The sequence below is a fragment of the Lethenteron reissneri genome, unplaced genomic scaffold (assembly GCF_015708825.2).
Source record: "Lethenteron reissneri isolate LAM-NWPU_2019-01 unplaced genomic scaffold, ASM1570882v1 scaffold_674, whole genome shotgun sequence".
In the NCBI taxonomy this organism is placed as follows: domain Eukaryota; kingdom Metazoa; phylum Chordata; class Hyperoartia; order Petromyzontiformes; family Petromyzontidae; genus Lethenteron; species Lethenteron reissneri.
In genome coordinates, this window is record NW_026892196.1 from 17,451 (window position 1) to 33,235 (window position 15,785).

Consider the following 15,785-nt stretch of genomic DNA (forward strand, 5'->3'; position numbering starts at 1 on the left):
TTTGTAAGCTTGTAAACTAAGCAAAAGCAGTCTTCGGTTAAACGCTGTAAAGGTGAAAAGCTACTGAATAAAATACTTAATATTGACTTAAACGGGCATCATTGAGTAATTTGTGTAGATATTAGGCTGTACATGCAAATAACCATTGTAGTTTAAATGCAGGTTTTTAATCCTACATCACTGTATACGAGATGCTTTGACTTTTATGGTAAAAACTATTCCAGTGTATAAAAATACACTTATTTTGTATTATATTCCCCACGATGGCACTACGATTACTTTGAGTTATGTAATACCAATGTAGACTACTAATCGGGATGGACAGCTCTGTATACCCGGTAACCTTTATCTAAAACTCGAGTACCCAGCTGACGTAGCCCCCATCATCATCAGCTGCATCGTTGCTGCAGGGGTGATAAAATGAGTACCGCCTGGTGGTGGTTGCACCATTTCATGCAAAGTCAGCAGTGGTTGTCTTGAGAAACTGGTGCCCACCATAGTAATGTGGCCAACGTGGCATTTTTTGCCGCTGCTTCAATTACTGAAGGTGGAAAAATGCGTTGGAGTCATTAACATTGATTCTGAAGAACCCAATACACGCATTAAATCACGTGCGTAAAGGTTGACGTATTTTAATTCGTTATACGTTGTGTGCAATGGGGTTCGTCCACTTCTGCAGCCGTTATAAGCGCTACTATTCAATGACTATCGAAACAAATCTGAACTCTGAACCTTCAGGTGGTTGTGATGAACCTCACCACCCCGACTCAATACCAGCACAGGCATGCGCTGCTTGCAGGTCGGTGGATTAATGTGACCCGGACTTCAGTAGAATTATGCAAAACAATACAACATACTGCTGGATTATAAAACTCAGGGTAGAGCCCTGGCACAGTCGTTATAAAACTGCATACTATGCACCCGTGTTTCTTCGTACAATTCCTGACCGTGGCAAACATCAGTGACGAGTGATATCTGAACCTGTCCTGGGCACCTCTAACCCGCCAACCCACACCGACCAACATGGTGAAATGTGGTCAAACAACTCCCAACGACGGACAAGGCGTCAGGAAGGCCTTCATCCAGCAGTGGATTGACAAAGGGCTGTAAATTAATGTCGCGATTATTAAAACCGGACAAGGATGGTGGCTGGAACTTAATTACAAGGAGGCTTCTGGTCAATCACCACCAGCTCAGGTGATATGTAAAGTAGGGCTATATATATGTAGCCTTGCAGGTTCCATTTGGTCAGCAGCTTCTCGAGGTGGCGGTGTTGTGTTGTGTTATGCTGATCCAGAGATTTGTATTACAGATGCGTCACTGGCAAAACGTGGGCTAATACGTGGAAAACTGTACGGGCTCAAATTTGATCTGCACTGGGTTTACGTTTCACAGACCATGTCACAGAATCTGCCATTGTCTGTGCAAACCAATCCACGTACTATAAATATATAGTATAAAAAAGCGCGTGTATTATTCTGCATGTATCTTAATGGATGCCTCAAAACTAATTTTAATTCGTTACATAATTATAATCGCAGCATGAGCCTGACTTGGTGCCTTCAATTATTCGCACAACAGTGACGAGTGCTGTCTAACATCTGACCCAGTCCTGCGCCCCCCCCCACCTCCAATTTCATCGACCCGCGCCCGCCAACGCAGTAAGGAATGGTCACACGACCCCCATGACTGACATAGCATGGGAAAGCCTTCATCCAGCAGTGGATTTAAAAAGGGATGTACATTATACTTTACAGGGAATACATACTCTGGTTCTTTCGGTAAAGTCACGTAGGTATAAAATAAAATGTTCTTTTAGGTATAAAATAAAATTTTCTTTATATAAAATATCTAATTTTATACCTAAAATACAATTTTATTTATAGTATGATTCCTGCAGTCACGAAAGTTTAAAATCAAGATTTTACAGGGAATACTTTCTGATAGGAAGACCTCAAACTTTTACACACACGTACACACAAAAAGCACAGTTCTGGCATGGGAACCACAAGACCAGTTGTCCCACATTAGTAAATATATATCAAAGGCTTATGTTGAGCCCTTATTTTACAAAACACTGTTATATGCTTCCTACTATAGTAAGCACCGTCACAGCAACAAGTAGGGTTTTGAAGAAAGTGATGCAATGCAAAACGAGAATTAAAATTAGTTATTTTTCATATGCCAACTATTGTTTTGTGGAAGTTTGGTTTATGTCCATAATAAATGCCATAAATCAGCATTAAAAAAATAACAGTTTAACGATTATATTCTTGGTTCTTTCGGTAAAGTCACGTAGAAGGGAAATAATACAATAATAAAAAATATAACACAATAAAAATTCTCACGACGTTTCGATTGCAACACAAGCAATCATCATCAGGTGTGAAATCCACCGCCGTCGCCGCACAACTTTTTCAAATATTCTTGCTGTGGATTTCACAGCTGATGATGATTGCTTGTGTTGCAGTCGAAACGTCGTGAGAATTTTTATTGTGTTATATTTATTATTGTATTATTTCCTTTCTACGTGGACTTTACCGAAATAACTCAAGAATATGAATCCCTGCAGTCACGAAAGCTTGAAATCAAAGTTTAACGATTGTTTAGAATGATAATTCTTTTAAGATGGCCATGTGCAGGAGTCACATAGATTGTGGCATCCCAAAACTGAGGGACGGCGGCGACACGGGGAGACCTTCACCCAGCGTAGATCGCGATAACCGACGATGATGACCCCGCAATTATTTTATGACCAGAGCTTCCAGTGCTTAATCCACGCCAGCCTCTGCAACCCACGTGTTTTTGACGCGGCGCTACGTCTTGGATGAGGATACAATACGCGCGAGCGATAAGACCGGACGGTGTGGAACATCGCTCTTGCCGGTGCGGGTCGTTCAAACGCGGCTGTCTGGCTTGAGTTTGGCACCGTTTCCAGGACAAGACACGAGCGGTTCTTTCCCACCGGCCGCGCCAACGTCACCCCCATCGCTGCTGTCAGCCGTTCCTTCGGTGGCCGCTAGCGGAATGGTGCCGTCGGCCTCCGTCCCACCGTCGCCACCCAACCGGCGGCTCTCGACGGCGCGGTGCGCTGCCATGGCCGCGTACACACAGCCGTAGCCCGCCGCCGCAGCCATCATGACGCAGAGGAGCCCGCACACCACTCCCGCCACCACCACAGTGGTTAGGGCGTAGCGCACGCTGGGCTGGCGTGCGCGTACGCGGTGGTGAAACATGCACGCGTCGTTGATGCCGCGCTGCACCGAACGCGGGGACAGCGTGCCGGGCTGTTCCCACGGCGAGTGCCATGGGGCCCCCCGCAGACAGATGAGCCGGAGCCCGGCGCTGCGCCGGAGGCAGCAACTCCTGCACCGATAATGCCAAGGGTTCTTTGGCGGACAAAGACTGGGGCATCTGCGCCGGCAAGAACAGAGGTGGTGGCTCCTTTGCCGAGAAGGGCGAATGTTGCTCCTCTGAAGGTGGCGGCGGTGAGCGTTGTGCCGAGGACGGTACGGTCTCTTCTGCTGAAGGTGGTGGGGGTTTGTGTTCAGAGGACATGAAAGGGTGTCCTTCACGCTGATCGTCCTGCCTCCCCTCTGCCTCGAAAAGCAAAGACTCGGAGAGCCTCTGTGACCCGTCGGATTGTGTTGCTGTGGGTTTCGCGCACAGATGATTGGCACCAAGAGAACATATCGGAGGACAGTTGCTGGAGTGGCCTGTTCCTGAGCTCCCTCGGTGCAGAGCACGACAACCTGTCCACCTCCCCGCCTGCACAACCCACACACAAGGCAAGCGTATAAGCCTTGCTGAACAGTTCATCGTGTCGTACCAAGGTAGATTGATTTGTCAAAATGAAGACAAACGTCATTTTCACTTTGGTCTTGATTTGTTGAATGTGTAAAATATCTGGATTGTGTTTAGAGATGTAAAAAGCTTCCCTGAATAAAGGTTATTAAAAATACGGGAGTGTTATCAACTAACGCTCGGTGATGGTATATTAGGAGTCGGTGCATTATTTGACTTGTGTGCTTAGATCATGCAGTGTTAATTAATATTCTTGAGTCTTTCGGTAAAGTCACGTAGATAGGTTTGTGTTGCGATCGAAACGTCGTAGTTTTTATTTTCTATTTTCTTTGAACCTATCTACGTGACTTTATCGAAAGACCCAAGAATAGGAATTCCTGCAGTCACGAAAGCGTTAAGTCAAGATTTAGTGTTAAGTAATGTTAGCTTTAACACGTAGGCTTTGACAACCAATATTCATGATAACGTTTTTTGGGCTAGATCGCGTATATGTAAATGTGTCTTATACCGACCTCCACCCGACAGTCAATCAGGTTTGTCACGTGAACAAAAACGTGCCAATTTGTTACTGCATTAGCACACCCCGGTGTGTTAGAGAGAAAATTCACAACATTTACAATTAAGTAGGACGTTTCGCTGGCGATTACAACCAGCATCAACCAGAACCCAAAAAACCTGATGAATAAAGTTTAACTTATTTGACAATACATAATAAGTCAAACGAAGGCACCCTAACGAGAGACGTCCTTTACTGTGTTGCATGGAACAGTGGCTTGTGACGGAGGTTTATAGAATATCAATCTTCCCCGTGTTCACCACCAATAAAATACAACTATTTAAGTCCATCAGCATATGGCAGCATTTGTTAAATCGGACAAACTGTAGACTGGCTTCTACTTAATATGCCTCATCAACAAGTTTGTGGTCAGTTTAACAATGCTTGCTGGGTTACCTGATGTTGTAGGCAGGAGCTTTCCATGAACAATTTGGAACCCGTTCAGTGCAGTGCAGCTAAATTGTACAAAATTATGTAAATTGTGGGTAATGATAAATGAAACAGTTTGGTTTATTTCACAATTAATTAAATTATGTTTTGTTGGTGATAGAAACCATTTCGTTCTATTAGCCAGCAACATGCATTTAATAAGTGAAACTCTGGACTGTCTCCGACTTTCTGGGTATCAGCACCAGTGTGCCGCCCTCTTCTGCAAATGTGAGACGATGGTTTGTTGAACAAAAACATCTCACACGCCCTGGGTGGTCATGCGATTCAAACCTCGAAACGTGAGCCATTCCAGCCACAGCCTCAGCCCCCACAGGGAACAGGTCGCACTCCCAGGGGTTGTACTCGAGCTGCAGCCACGCCAGACGGCCCAGCGGTCCCAGCAATCCGCTGGGGATGCTCGCCAGACGATTAGCGCGCAGGTCCAGCTTCTCGAGGGCGGTGGTGCCTCCGAACAAACCCTCGGGCAGCCGGGAGAGCTGATTCCAGGCGAGGTCGAGAAAGCGCAGCTCCCGCGAGCGTTGGAACAGCTCTTCGCTCAGCTCCTCCAGGCGGTTGTGCGATGCCCGCAGCGTCACCAGGCCCGGAAACGCCGAGAGCGTGACAGGTGACATCTCCACGATGCGATTGTAGGACACGTCCAGGTGACGCAGGTGCGGAAGCGGCTGTGGGGGGTTCGCCCGCCCGGCGCGGAACCCGTCCAGCTGGCGGAGGGCGTTTGTGACTCACGTTCAGCGTCGAGAGGGAGCTCAGGCGCTGCAGAAGATCGAAGAGGCCGGACCCACGGATTCTGTTGTGGGACAGGTCGAGGAGGCGGAGGGAGGGCAGGCGGTGTAACGCGTGCTCCCGCACGCCGCGCAGCGCGTTGTGGCTCAGGTTGAGCGAGAGCAACGCCGGGCAGCCGGAGAAAGCGTCCGGTGGGGAGGATGGAGATGCCGGTTGTGGGACACGTCCAGGGCTTGCAGCGAGCGCAGGCGGAGGGCTTCGAGCACCAGCGGGGCAGGGAGGTGGCCCAGCAAGAGCAGGGCTTGGGTACCCGGCGGCAGTGCGCTCGAGTTGACGTGCCCGCTGCAGGCGAGGGTCCCCCGGGGATGGGCACGTGCAGCCCTTGGGGCACGGCGAGGCCGGCGACCGCGTTGGAGCACAGGGCTACGAGAGCCAGGATCGTCGTGGAAAAATCTGGGCGGTGGGAGGAAAACGATGAAGCACAGCGGCCGCTCACGTTGAGGCGGTTTCGCGTACAAGCCAGCAACGAGCTCGTGAGAGTGTCACTTTTTTTGCATTCGAAATGTGAAACAAGATTTCGGTGGAAATTTGGTTTTATCAGATCACTGTCACCATTTACAGAACGCTACTTAAAAAGAAAAAGTTTGCAATCAAATAGAGCGAATGCATTACAATGCAGCTGGGAGCATAATTTTACAAAGTGCAGCCTTGCCAATGTAATTTGTTCATTTTCACTACTTTCTATTGGAGCCGAAAACGCAAATGCCACATGTGCATGCATCCGTGCAAACATGACACACAGTAGCACACAACACATGCATTCCTATGTACATCACGCATATAATGGATATTCACGGGTATTTTATACATTCGCTAACGCATACAACAACGAAAACGTGCGTGCGAGGGTTTGTCTCACCTATTCGCAACATAATTCGGTGTCGAGTAGACACTTGGAGCTGTGTCCCGGTGCGCGTCTTCCTCTGCCTCCCTCGTGTGTGGCGCTTGCGACGCGTGTTCCTGGCAGTGGTCGGTGTCAGTGTGCGCACAAAGACAACGTAGTTAATCCCACAAGCCAACACGAGCAACTCTCAGCCCGCCCCCCCCCCACCCCCCCCCCCCAAAAAAACACCCTCCCCCGTCAAGCTTAATGCGAGTAGCCACCCTTTCAATGCTCTCTGTGAAACGCTGGGCCAGTCTGGTGTCAAGCCAAGACCATGGATTCTCTCCTCTGGGCTGTTTAGGCCCAATTGTGGTGATGTAACTTCCCACGTCTCTCCAGTCTTCTCAGTTCTCACGCGGGTTGGTTTTGCCAACAGAATGTTGTGTGCATAGACGTCTATTTGGGAATTTAGGCCAGATGTTTTTTTAAAGCTTCATCGGTTTTTTTTGTCCAGGTGCTGGCACATGCCAAACTCTCACAGATGGAATTTAGCCACATTTCAAAATGCAATCACTGCCCTTAGTGAAGCTACGCCTTTCATTCATGGGTTGTTTTACCATACTTCATGCTGGTCAGAGTGGGTTTGATGAAGGAAGGTCAAGGACTGGTTCAATATGACTCATCACTAATGTTCGCGATGGCCAGGCTTTTGTACTTTTGTCCCCGGGTTTACAGTGGGAGTATGATAACATTGGCTCTTAAAGCTGCACCCATGGATTACTCCAGGGTATTATTAATATGGGTATTAAAAACAAACAGGCCCATTTAGTAGCTCTGCACTCGATTATCTATGATTGGACTCTACCCAAGAGCAATACTGGTATTCTGAATGTAAACACCAATTTAAATTTAAATTGATTCAATGCCAGAGTACATCTTCTGGTCGTCACAAGTAGCTCCAGAACTTTCATATATTTATGTTTGTAGTAATTTGAAAAGCGTCTCAATGATGGCTGCAAAGGATGCACTCAGTGTCATGCATTTTCGTTTGCAGAGATGTCCTAATGTTAAAATTGGGCTTTAAATATCGACTGCTGTATACACAGTGCTATTTCGGGACACCTTGACCAGATCACAGGTCTTAATGCTCTGCGAACTGGAATTTCTCGTCAAAATCAAAGTGTATCCGCGTATTCTTTGGGTCTTTCGGTAAAGTTACGTAGATAGTTTCAAAGAAAATAACAAAAAATTGTTATAAATTGTTATTTAATTTGAACCTATCTAAGTGACTTTACCGAACGACCCAAAGAATATGAATTCTTCCAAGTCACGAAAGCTTTACGTCAAGAATTGTATCCCCATGCTCAAATATAACAACAATAGGACCGGATCACGACTATTGGCAGTATTGATCCAACGGAGAAAATACCATGCAACATTATCTCCATAGGGACAGCCAAAAGACATCAGAAAATCGTGAATTCTAAAGCTGGATATAAGCACACCTTATAAATACATTTCTCCATAGGCATCACACCCGAGCAATGCACAGGTGCGGAGAAGGCAGCTTCTGATACAAGCACACGTGAGCCTTTCTTCCCAAGGGGTGTGCTAATGTCCACAGTCGCTGTTTTATTTTTGATAGGGTTGAATTCCTCCCTGCCCTGATGGAAGAGCTCTTGGATGTGTTTTCCGGGTTGTACCACAAGCTGTTCAGCAAGACGTGTGACGTTGAACCCACGTGTTGGGAACTAACCCGCACAAGTGCAAGCGCTTAAGCGGCAGTCATGCCATCGAATGCCTACAGGTAGACTGGACATGAGCATGCAATTTTAATCCATGGAGTGGAACTCAATAACAGAATGTTTCTGGATCAAATACGGGACCTCTGCATATCTGATCGCTCTCGTCAAAACGCCTCCTGTTGATTAATCCCTGTATGCAACAAGCGCCGTGCGCCGTGTATAATCCAACCCAAATCCCGCCACGTGGTGCACTCAATTCGATTAATACGTCAACCTCTCAGCCGATCTCCCTGCAGCTATATGTGAGGATCTGTTTGTATTCGACATTTACAAATATATTGTTGACCAGGTGTAGTCACAAATATGCGTCTATTGCACTCAAGTTAATGTAAAGAGTCGATTTAAAGCTTTCGTGACTGCAGGGATTCATCTTCTTGGTTCTTTCGGTAAAGTCACGTAGAGGGGAAGTAATAAAATAATAAAAATAAACATAAAATTATTATCACGACGTTTCAGGTGAAGACCAGGTTTGTCGGGGGAGACAGACCTGGTCTTCACCTGAGGACGGCTTGCTTGCGTTGTGGCCGAAACGTCGTGAGAATTATTTTATTATGTTTTATTTTTATTATTTTATTACTTCCCTTCTACGTGACTTTACCGAAAGAACCAAGAATATTAATGTAAAGAGGTCAAGTTTCAGCCCTGCAATTACTTTCCCATCCCACTGCTGGAGGATAGATCTCCACGACTTAGAGGGAGCTCTAGAGAGCTGATCTAGTCGTGGATATTTAATCTCTCTACTCGTGCTGGACAAAACCTCTTGAATAGGTGGCAGTACCCCCACTGTACTCCACCACACCGTCCGACTATCAACTGTGTTGTAATTCTAGATTTGTGTTGCACCCTTTGGGGGCCGTCCATAGATGACGCAATGTGGTGCGTATTTAATGCGGCGCTGCACTCTGATGTTGTAGGAGAAAACATGTATTAAAAGTCGATTTAATTAAGTAGAACGTGTTGTCTATATTTATTTAAAGTTGCGCATTTTGATGTGACTGTCACATTTCTCACCCCCCCCCTCGTCACACATCGTCACAAAGGTGCGTGACGTCATTTATGGACGGCCCCTTTATACTGCTGGGTGGACGGAAGAAAGGGGATTTAATAAACTTGCCCCACTGTGTGCCATACCAGAAGAACAAATTGAATTAGTGCCCTCTGGGTTGCAAGTCCAGTGCGCTAACCACGACACCAAAGTAGCATCCCTAAAACTAACGTATTAAGGATAAATATCACGCCAACCGGAAATTAATTCTTGGGATACATTTCAGAGTTCAACGCTATCGAATGTTATTAATACAACTAAAGTAATGTATACTGAACACCGCAACAATGTGATTCTCCTGTGTGTATTTTGTTGATGGAAATGTGCTAAATCAGCCCGAATACGGAAAACACACGTAATACGTTATTAACCACATGTGTGTGGTTAATATCAAGTAATCAGTTTAACAGCATTTTATATAATACATGTTTGAATGTATTTGTAGAAGGGAAGTAATAAAATAATAAAAATAAAACATAATAAAATTAAATTAATTTTAAAATTAAAATTAATTTAAAATTAAATTAATTTTAAAATTAATTTAATTTTAATTTTAAAATTAAAATTAATTTAATTTTATTATGTTTTATTTTTATTATTTTATTACTTCCCTTCTACGTGACTTTACCGAAAGAACCAAGAAGAGGAATCCCTGCAGTCACGAAAGCTTTAAATCAAAATGTATTTGTAGATTTTAAATCCACATGCTGCATGCACAGTTAAAAGTGCAAACACAAAATTAGGCTGTACCATGATGTTTCATAAACGCCCTTACACTTAGAAATACCACACATCTATATTTTACTTGACTGTGTACTTCACAATTTATTTTGGGTCAGATCGTGTGAGTTAAATCTGTGTTGTACATCCTCTTCCAGTCAGTTAATAAAGTATCCACGTGAACAAAGGTGCCAATTTATGGACAGCTTCAGTACACCCTTATGTTGGAGAGCAATGCATCACCTACTTGCTGATGTTTGCATCTCATAAAGTATGATTATTATTTGCTTGAATGCATGTATATGTATCCATATATTGTATGTCCACGTTGCTGTTATTTTCCACATATGCAAGGATGACCTTTGCTGGATAACAATCTGGCATTATATTTCATCACCCGTCTTAATTTTCCTCTATGACGGTCTCACGTGCCAATTTTTTAAAAAGAGTTTTCAACATTTATAAACAAAATGATCCCGTTGTACGTACCCTTGATGCAGTTTGCAATTTACCTCGGTAAAATAGATTAGATAGTGAATCCAAAAAAATCACACTAAATAATCCATCATATTTGAACTCGCATTCTCTAATACAGAACACAGGCTGCAAAGTAATAAGTACATAATTTTGGATTGTATGAGGCTTGGAAGCGCTAAATTGTAAAACATTGACGACATAGTTGCTGGATATAAACCCAGCTGATACAAGGCACGCTGCTTCGAAAACAATAATTTTCAGCAGCAATGCTGGACCAACCACACTTCTACGAGGCAGACTGGCACAAAAATACTGGACCTCTGTGAAAAAGAGCTTCATTCCCTCATCGGATTCCTCCAGTCGAAATAAAGATTCTAAATGTATTTGGTTGGGTAAATGTGAGTACTTCGTGCTCGTTTAAATGCATCTCGTTTTAAACAGGAGGCTCTTCCTGCAGCTGAAGACATGAAGCAACACACTGTTAAAAATATTTTCACGAAGCATTTCATTTGATAGACAGACTCGCACATTTCCAAGGCAGGCAATCACCCTACGCCCTTAGTACCGCATTGGAAGAAGCACCACTGATGGTGCATTGCCTTTGAGTTGTGCGCCTTTTGGCGTCATCTGGTCCAACACCATGTGGACTAGGCTCTAAGAAGCTGTTTTCGGGTTGGGACCAATCATACTTCAGGACCGTGCATACATTATCAGAGTTATGTTTTTTGTTTGCATTATGACTGCAGGTATTGTGGTCTATGCAAACATGACTCCTCGTAAAAAAGGTGTCAGTTTTGTTGCCAGATAAAGGGTAAAAAACCATCTTCTTGTTCTTTCGAAAGAACCAAGAAGATGAATCCCTGCAGTCACGAAAGCTTTAAATGGTAAAAAAAACTGTTATCACAAGCACTACTTACTTGCGTCACCGTCGCTGTCTTGTCCTTTGCACTGCTTTGTTGTTCTGGCTGGTGCGGTCTTCACACCTGTCCGGGGGTGATTGCCTCACATCTTTGTGCGTGCCCACTTCCCCACACGATCCCACCCTGACAAACACTCTGGGGCAAGCTTTCTTCCTCCACACCAACCACCGACTCGCACACGCACACACAAGCCCACATCAGACCTTGGGGCTTGCCCATGAGCATACGCCTAACTGAAACTAACCCATGTTGCTGCACCCCTTAATATTTCATGATGGAGCCAGGGCAATCTTGTGGCTGACACTATACACCAGCGTCCAGTTATAATTCGTGGTGTGGCAGGAGGTTTGTGGAAGGGGGGAGGGTGATTGAGTGGCTATGCCCCTTTGGGAAACACGCTTTTTACTGCACATTCACACTGTGTGTGTGTGAGTGTGTTACCTGCTCTTTGCTGGCGCCTGGCCGAGGGGGGGTGGGGTGATGTGAGTGGGCACATGCGGGGCGAGATTTATAGCGGCGCCTCATCTTTAAATATTTAGCGACTATATGAACCCGTCGAGCAGCAGCAACACAGTTTTGGCTTTCCACCTATAGTGTGAACAATGTGATATACGGGGCGGTATATTTATGTATCTCGCACACCGTGGTACGGTGATTAGGGGCTCAGAGACAAACTGAGTGATAGCCGCTGCTCTCGATTTGTTTTGTTGCTGCTATTTAACCTACCGGAGGCTCATCTCCGTTTATAAATGCGATTATTATTACCAGGGTCTGGTTATGGCTGCCATTGGCCTCTAAGTGACTCCTTACATTTAATATTGTACAACGCCACGTGTGTCGACAAGAGGGCCTTTCGCGGTCACTTTGAGATGATTTGCACGTAACTCATTATTTTCATATCTTTCGTGATGAAGCTATGACATTGGATTTAGGGAATCGGAGATATGAATAGTGTCACACGTATTATTATCGACAATTATTGGCATGTAAACAAACACATTCCTGCGGAGGGAGCTGGTAGGAACGTTGGGTTGCTCGGTCAAATGGCCAGGGTCAACGGCGGCGTGGGTGTATTCCGCAAATATGCCCGACTGTGAGGGCGGGCACAAAGCCGGCGTGAGTAGGTTAAACGTTGAGTTTTATAAGGGCACCACGGGGTGACCAGCCCCTCCCCACCCAGCCCTACCCTCCCCACCCAGCCCCACCCCTCCCACCCCCCCACCCACAGCCCCACCCAACCCCTCCCCACCCACTCCCTCCCCACCAGCCCCCACCCTCCCCATCCCACCCCAGCCCCTCCCTCCTCACCCAGCCCCTCCCCACCCAGCCCCTCCCTGCACGACGGACACAATAATCCCCTGTGGGCTGGTGTAACCAGGAGGTTCCTACCAGTAATAGTAGTAGTGATAGGTGGGGCGATAATAACGAAGTAGTTGCAGTGATAGGTGGGGCAATGATAACGTAATAGTTGTAGTTATAAGTTAGGGAAGTATTTACATAGTAGTAGTGATAGGTGGGGCAATATTAACATAGTAGTTGTAGTGATAGGTGGGGCAATATTAGCATAGTAGTTGTAGTGATAGGTGGGGCAATGATAATGTAATAGTTGTAGTGATAGGTGGGGCATTAGTAACGTAGTAGTTGTAGTGATAGGTAGGGCAATATTAACATAATAGTTGTAGTGATAAGTGGGGCAATGATAATGTAATAGTTGTAGTGATAGGTGGGGCATTAGTAACGTAGTAGTTGTAGTGATAGGTGGGGCAATATTAACATAGTAGTTGTAGTAATAAGTGGGGCAATGATAATGTAATAGTTGTAGTGATAGGTGGGGCATTAGTAACGTAGTAGTTGTAGTGATAGGTGGGGCAATATTAACATAGTAGTTGTAGTGATAAGTGGGGCAATGATAATGTAATAGTTGTAGTGATAGGTGGGGCATTAGTAACGTAGTAGTTGTAGTGATAAGTGGGGCAATATTAGCATAGTAGTTGTAGTGATAAGTGGGGCAATGATAATGTAATAGTTGTAGTGATAGGTGGGGCATGTGTCGACGATGGAGGAAGGGTGAAATCTTATCCAAGCAGAGAAGTGACATCTGGAAGTCGCTTTGTTAATAATAATTGGAGGGGGTGGTGGAGGGGGGTGGTGGAGGGGGTGGTGGGGGGGGTGGAGGGGGTGGCGATTTTAGGGTGGTGAAGGGGGGTAGTGGGGGGTGGTAGGGGATAGTGGTGGAGGGGATGGTGGGGTTGTTGGTGTGAAGGGGGTGGTGGGGGGGGGCGGTGGAGGGTGGTGAAGGGGTTGGTGGTAGTGGGGGGGGGTGTAGTGGTGGAGGGGGTGGTGGGGGGGTGGTAGTGGGGGGGTGTGGTGGGGGGTGGTAGTGGGGGGTGGTGGAGGGGGGTGGTGGGATGGTGGGGGGGCGTGGTGGTGGAGGGGGTGGTGGGGGGTGTGGTGGGGTGGTAGTGGGGGGGGGTGGGGGGTGCAGTGGGGGGGGGGGGGTGTGTGGTGGTGGGGGGTGGTGGTGGTGGGTGGGTGGTAGAGGTAGTGGTGGTGGTGGGTGGTCCTCTTTTTGGCGCGAAACTCCTCCGGATGCCATTCTCCGACTGCGCGCCCGAGCCTCTCCTCGCTCCCCATTGGCCGCGGTGCGCGCGCGCTGCCTTCGCCTCGCGCGCCCATTGGTTGGAGGGGAGGGCGCCAGCCAATGGCGAGGCTCCGAGCGGTGGCGCCGCGCTTGTGCGGACTGGTAATGTAGCAGGCCCCCTCGTCAAAGGTTGGTCGGCGGTGGCTTTAACGATTCGCGCTTTAATTTTTGTGTTTTTTTTAATCTTAAAAAGTATTAAGTTTCAAACGTACGATTAGTTAACGTGCCAGTGTAAAGATGGTAATTGCCAGTATTTGATTAATACGTGTGTGTTGTTTTAAATTGTGGTTTGTGTACAGTGGTTCGCGCCGTACATTGCATTGGGGTCAACGTTGTTCGTGAATAATTTTGTTTAAATGTTTGTTGATTTTTTTAAAACTCTTGTTTGAGAATTGTTACTAGGTGGGATAAGAGCTAAACTTCGTGGTGGTCGTGATGCTGTGTTGGATTAAAAGAACTTTAAATGTGTTATAACGTCTTACAGTCGTAAGAAATTAATTACAATGCAGTTTAATTAAATAGCGAATCGCTACTTCGTACATTACATAATGTTGTATAGTCTGGTATATGTTGCTTCAGGAGTAGAAGTTAATTATTGTGACCTGGGTCACTCGCAAAAGGACTCATCTTGGCCTCTCTTGAGTTCTCATCTGGTTACAATACTCCTGAAATAACAGAACTGCATACTATTTGTACAGTGTAATTTAGAGTAATGCAGTCATTGGTAGTACTACTCATTTTATAATCTATACAAAATACCCGTATGGGTTGGCCATGGACATAATATAAGTTATAATTCGTCTAAAGGTGTGGTGTCATGAACTACTGTACTGTGTACAGTACACTGCTGCAAGTATACATACAATTCACACATTGACGGTATATTATAATATATGCTGGATATTTATGCACCTTTTAATTTATAAGCATCCTCAGTCAAGTATGAATTGTGCACTCCAAAGGTGTCGTGTTGAAGTAGTCATTAATTAATATAGTAATTTGAATGTTTGTTTTAAAGCTTCGCAAATGAATAATGCAATGTTAAATTTCCTTACACTTCATTTCTTTCCAACACGCAGTGTTTAAGTGCAGTTGCTGCATTGTGGAGTGAACTGGACAAGCAGCGTTGTTGACTGCTATAAACATGGAAGGTATGTTTAATTCCTATGTAGTTCTCTCGTATTATAATTGTTTTTTTTACCCTTCTATCTGGCAACAAAACTGACACCTTTTTTACAAGGAGTCATGTGTACATAGACCACAATACCTGCAGTCATAATGCAAACAAAAAACATAACTCTAATAATGTATGCACTGTCCTTGAAGTTGATTGGTCCACACCCGAGACAGCTTTCCTTAGAGCCTAGTCTCACATGGGTTGGACCAGATGACGCCAAAAGGCGCACATCTCAAAGACAATGCACCATCAGAGTATGAGAGCTCGGGGTAAGCATTTTACACCATTGAAATCTATTAAAATGTCCCATCTTTCTCAGGGCCACACTGTAAAGTGTGACCACCAACTAAATCAATTTACTTTGCCTCTTTTCTGAAGAAGGGCCATTGCACAAAATTCTATTAACGATAAATGTGATATATTTGTTGACGTCTTGCTCTTAAATGCAGAAGGTTTCTTGTATACCATGCACTGCACAGACGTTTAGCATGAGGACTGTATTCTTTCAGGTACAAGTTAATAAACCAATTTATATTTGGTAATCAAAGTCCAGATGGTCAGAAGGTTAAGGGAAATGCAGAAGT